Genomic DNA, 5972 nt, shown 5'->3' with positions numbered 1-5972 from the left:
TTGACATAAGGAAAGAATTGTGTTCAGATATCTGACATGACAATCATTAAGGACACACACTCACACACTCTTATCTGTCATTTCACATCACACCTCTGCATTGAAATATTAACATTAATATATGAAAGTGATCGGCTGCTTTTCAATGGATATTTTCTTTCATGAGCATCAAAGCTTATAGAGACATAATCCCAAATGTAGTATAGAGAAGTTATAAAGGCATGAAATTAAACTTTTTTTCCTTAAGACTCTTTTCCTGGACTTTGTTGCAGCTTTTTGTGCTGCAACTATGAGTCAATTAACCGGGATGAGAAACAGACAATTCTTTTGACAGGGAAGTTTGATAAATGATCAAATTTTTCCAAACATTGCAGCATCACTGGTTCCAGCCCCTTAGATGTGGTGACATGATCATTTTCTTTGCCATGTATAATAATAAACATAGACATCCTCGAATATCTTTGAGTTTTGGACCTGTGGTCAAATAAAACAAACTATTGGAATACATTCTTTTATGCTGAGGGAAATTATAATCGGACAAACAATTTTTCACTCTTTTCTTTTACAGTTTATAGACATAACAATTGAGAAATTAAGATTCAATCCTGAAAATAGTCAATAGTTGCAGCCATAGCAGTTTCATTAAAGCATCACTATTTATACTATGCAGCCACATAAATCAAAAATAATCTGTCATGAGTCAGCCCCCTTTTTCAGTACTTCTGCTTTCTTCTATTTGTGTTGAGAAACTTATTGAACTTAAGGGCATAACATTATACTATACTGACTTTAACCATGGTATTTAAAAAAAAAAAAAATATTGATATTGTGTTTATAACACATATATGAAAATATCGTGCAAATAATTCAGCACCTCTCAAATGGTTTCCATTTCTTCTCATTCTTCATTTGGTTTGTAGTTCTTTGTTACCAACTCTCTGCAACTCATATTTTAAGTGCAATTTATTTGCCAAAAAGGAAACAAAATGCACAGTGAATAATGTTGAAGATTACCAATAGCATCATTTTAAAAAAACAAAACATTTTTTATGCGATAACGTTATCATGAATTATTTTGGCCCTGACACCGTGACATCCCTAAATGAACTCAAGTCTCTTTTACCTGCACTTTTCTGTGTGATATTCTGCACATCCGTCCAGCCGCACACATACATCCTGTGCCGGGGCTCTGGACTGCAGCTCGGTGGAACGCAGCCAGCAGAGGTCGGCTATCCCAGCTGGCAGTTCACCTCGGCAGTGGTTGCCAAGGTGACAGCGAGATGGAGGGACACGAGGCAGCGGATCTTTTGCCACAGATGATGGGTTTGGCAGATAGGCTGCTAGAATCTCAGGACGCTGGCTGTGAGAAACAATCCTAGTTTCTTCTCTCTGTTTCTGATCTGCACAAACATGACACACACACACAAACATACGCATACACGAGCTGGTGTTTTAGATTAAATATCAAATTCAAAATAAAGATATGAGTCGTGCAAAAACCAAAGGAGAAGAGGCGATTGTGGTGAAACTTGGAGGGAGGTCAAAGGTCTGCTGTTACATAAGCTACAACACAGAACACTGAGAAATAAACACAAATCTGGAAGTTAATGGATTACTGCAAATGTCTAAGTTTAATTGTGGTTTCAGTATTTATTTTTACTTGATATCTTCCAGAAGCTTCCACATTGAAATAGAAAACAAACAGCACACGTTTGGTAACACATTTAAACTTCATATCATTCTCGATTGAAATTTTTTTTTTTAGATTTGTTTTTAAGCAACATGTCTTAATATGGCACATATACATGCAAGACGAGCACAGAAATATGTCAAAAAAGTGTGTGTGTGTGTGTGTGTTTGTGATATTTCTCTGAACATTGGCAGGATTTAGGGAAAACTCTGGCCTTGTGGGATATAAATAGCAGCCTGCCTGCATGAATGGTTGGTTTGAATGGGTCTTTACACGTAGTCTCTGCAGCCGCCGTTGCTGCAGGTCAATTTTCAATCCTGTAGTAGACTGAAGGGAGACGAGTATGTCTGATGAAGAAATGTTGATGATGCTCCACCAGTTTGTGACACTGATACCTAAGAAAGCAGATACGTTATACACCTGAGATCCACATTTTCAAAAGCTTTTGTTGTAAAATAAAAAAAGAAGATTCTGCTATTGTTTAGTGGAAAAAGGAATTTAGGCAACTTAAAAAATTGTATTGAAAATTGAGCCGTTTTTTCAGCTTCAGACAAGTTGGCCTTTTGCATAAATAATGTTTTCATCAGACAGAAAATGTCATTAAAACACTTTTTTTACTGACTAATGGAGTGGTATAGCTAGTGCCTTGGAATGTACAACAGCTAAAAAACATAAAAAACAATGTGTCTACATATTGAACACGGTCTGCTAACGCAAAGGAAAACTTGTGCATGCTCTCAGCTACCACAGCAATATCACCCAGAGGTGGAAAGGTGGCCCCACAGCTCACTGTAATCATCTACCGATGCCTCTTAACACGATGTATTCCTGCCGAGCTGCAAAAGCCAGAGTCCTCTGATAAAAATGGAGGCAAAATCTAAGCTTGTAGGATTGCAGTGTGATCCCCTCAAAGCTTAGCGATGTAAAGATGGGAGATAAGGCTGGAATTGAGGGATAAAAAAGCCCTTTAAAGGGTTTTGTCATCACACAACACTAGGTGTCTTCCCTGAATATTAATGCTGGGATCTGAAGGTATGAGCTGATGATGTTACAGTAACCTGAACCTGAAACCTCTCAATCAAGAGACATGGCTCACATGAAGTGCATCCGTGCTTGTGATGACGGCAAAATGTGTAGTCAGTGCTCAAGCATAGGCTACTTAAATTTATTATTATCATTATTGAAACATTCTTTCCTGCATCACTGAAACAAGGGATGTTTGCAGTTAAGAATGTTATTACCTCCTCCAATAAATGCTGCTAGTATAATTGCTCGTAATTGCTCTTAAAGCCTTGTTCAGAGGTACTTTACATAAAGCAATTATTGCATGATAATCCCCACTTTAAAGCTTGTTGTTTGTGTCACACAGTTTAGGCCGCAGTCACATACAACAGACACAAACCAAAGCCTATTCAAAGAGCAGCAAAGTTTACTGTGCAACTATTTCACTGTGGGTTGCACATTATCAGTCCCCGCTGTTTGGTGTTAATTATTCTCACATCGTGGAAATTGGTTAACCACTAAAGTCTAACACTGATTAACACACCGTAGCTCCCTCAGTGTGAATCGTGACACACATGACTCCTATGTGGAGCCAGAGGCAGTGGCAAACAGGAATAAAGTACCCAAAAAGTGCATTAAAGGTGGTTGTAATTTTGTGCGTGAATGAATTAAAATGTCCTAAATGTAACACAAGAAATGTCTGCACAAGACTCAATTAACTCAAAGTCAATATTGCTACTTATGTAGGGTTTTCTCTTCTCTTTTGAATATTCTGATTTAGCGGTGAACATTTTTTTCACTTTGCCCGTGTTTGCTTTTTTGGTGAATGATGGAGTACCAAAGTCTCTCCATCAGGAAAAAATTAAAGTAAACATCTGTGGAATAATGGACAGGGAAATGAATTCTCTCACTAGCAAGCTTGTTGTGTGGGTGCCACTGAACGTGACGAGCATGCATGTGCCAGACCGGTGGAGTGGAACTCGTTTGATGGGCATGTTCAACACATGGGCACGATGCCAATTTAGACAAGCATGCCCATGAAAAGAATCTCCGCCTGCATGCTAAGTGTGTGAACGTAACCGTGTGTATCTGTACGTGTGCGAGAATACACCAGCTCTCTTATATAAAATTAAAATGAATTACAATTGAATTGAGAAAATATGTTTCTACAGATGTTATTCTGCACATGTGGACTCAGCCAGCATGCTACTAAAGATGTGTGATATACTGTACCTTCTTAAAGATACAATATAAGAATTTAACCACATAATTAGCTGGAACTGTAAAAGTATTATGGACACATAATGCTCTATTAAGAGATGATGCAAGTCTGAAAAAGTTCAATTAAAAAAAACAAACCCTATACATACCAATGAAAGCCCTGAAAATACCAACACATGAATGTCTCCAAAAAGCTTCAACAACTGAATACATGTACTGCACAATGCTGCCATCTCCTGGACAAACTAATTAGTGCATGTTTTATGATTTTTTAAATTATTTTTTTAAATGCAAGAGTACATTCATCATATGGCAAATGAAGAAAAACGTTCACAAAATAATAATTAAAATGCTTGGAAGATGTTATAAATCGTACATTCCTTTAAATTTACTTACATTACTTAATCACTTGCATGGGTTAAAGACTAATACCGAATGTATATTATTTTAATTGTGTGTGTGTAAGATCCCATGAGATTAGATGTTTTTGTTTGCTTAATTGTTTCAGTCAAAATGCTTTTAATCTTCCAATATTTATTGCTGTTGGTGATATGTATCAGCTCATATGCCAAACCCACAATACAGCATGTCCTCTTAAGATGCATCTTCAATAAAAACATTTTTAGGAACGGTGTGTTTTATGATCAATGTGTGTTTAAAACTATTTTTTTCCTCCCATATTTTATTTAATCTGGTATTTTATCATAGATTTATTTATTCTTAATTATGTTGAATTAAAATGGCATTTCAAGTTGTTGTTTTTTTACCCTTTAGCACCCATCAGCGTTTCCAGGTGTTATCTTCAAAAAAGCCATCTCTATCGCTTTCCGTCTTCAAATATTCAATCTGCTAATCATCTCCTTGACACCAACAGAATGAAGTATTTTTAACCATTGATAATTTTAGGAAGGCCTCCTCAAGAATACTGCTCTTTGCATCGTGTACTAAACAAACAATGCAGAATGTTAGCCTTATGTTAGCAGCTGTAGCAACTCGAGTTCAGCCAGTATAAACCTCAGTGATGAGGATCTGAGCCATAGACTGGATATAAATAATCTGTAGCCTACCGGTGTTACGGTTTAACTGGTGACCATGCTAACTGTCGACTTTCAGCTAGCTATTGAAAACACCAATAAATACGTAGCTTCACCTGTTATTTAGCCTTGTGTTAGAATAATCTGTTATTCTGTCTCTCTTTCTGTCTCTGTGCATGGGGGTCATTATCTGATTGACTAGGTCACTATCTATGCACGCTTAATTCACTAACTGTGTGTGTGCCCTCTCTCTATGCATTTATAGATTGATCTCGCAAGATGCTTTGATACTATGATCATGTGCAAATATTGTTTTAAAATTGTGTTACTCTAAACTTAAACTAAATACATTTATTCCATCTGCTTAAACTTAGTAAGATTCTATCATCACAAAAAGATATATTTTATGTTTTATATTTTATGTGGACATTGCAAAATCTGTGTCTCCACTAATATCTCTGCAAGTCATAACAAGGCAGGAGGTTGTGTTGAATGTTTTGGTCAGGTCAGGGACATGGTGTGCTGAGCAGAAGAGATAACTGTCTTCTCTGCTTGGTGACATGACGTGTCCACAATATTGATCAAAACTGACAAATCAATGGTTCAAGAGGGACACCCCTTCTGGAGAGTTCAACCTTCATTTTTTATTGAACCTCTTTTAGGATATAAAAAAGGGTTCAAGGGAAATGATATTTGGTCCAAATTCCATGAACTGACCAGCCTAATGTAAATCAGGGAAGTGTAGTTTGAACCCAGAGACTCTGTAACTGCAAATTTCTTGACGTATATTATAATAAAATTATGTTAAACTGAGAACTTGGACGTCTCCTGCTCATCATTCCCCATCAACCGATCTGCGCAGAGAAATAGATGAGATGATTTACTGTTGGATTCAGATAATATTTTCATTTTAAAGGTTTCCTCAATGCATTTCTCAACACTTACTTCAGCTTACAATGTCGAAATTCATCGTTGGTTGTTGGGATCTTTTTAAATATGAATGTCATGAAGTTGAGCTATGCAGC

The sequence above is a fragment of the Centropristis striata genome, chromosome 10 (genome assembly GCF_030273125.1).
Source record: "Centropristis striata isolate RG_2023a ecotype Rhode Island chromosome 10, C.striata_1.0, whole genome shotgun sequence".
In the NCBI taxonomy this organism is placed as follows: domain Eukaryota; kingdom Metazoa; phylum Chordata; class Actinopteri; order Perciformes; family Serranidae; genus Centropristis; species Centropristis striata.
Note: the sequence above shows the minus strand (reverse complement) of the source record.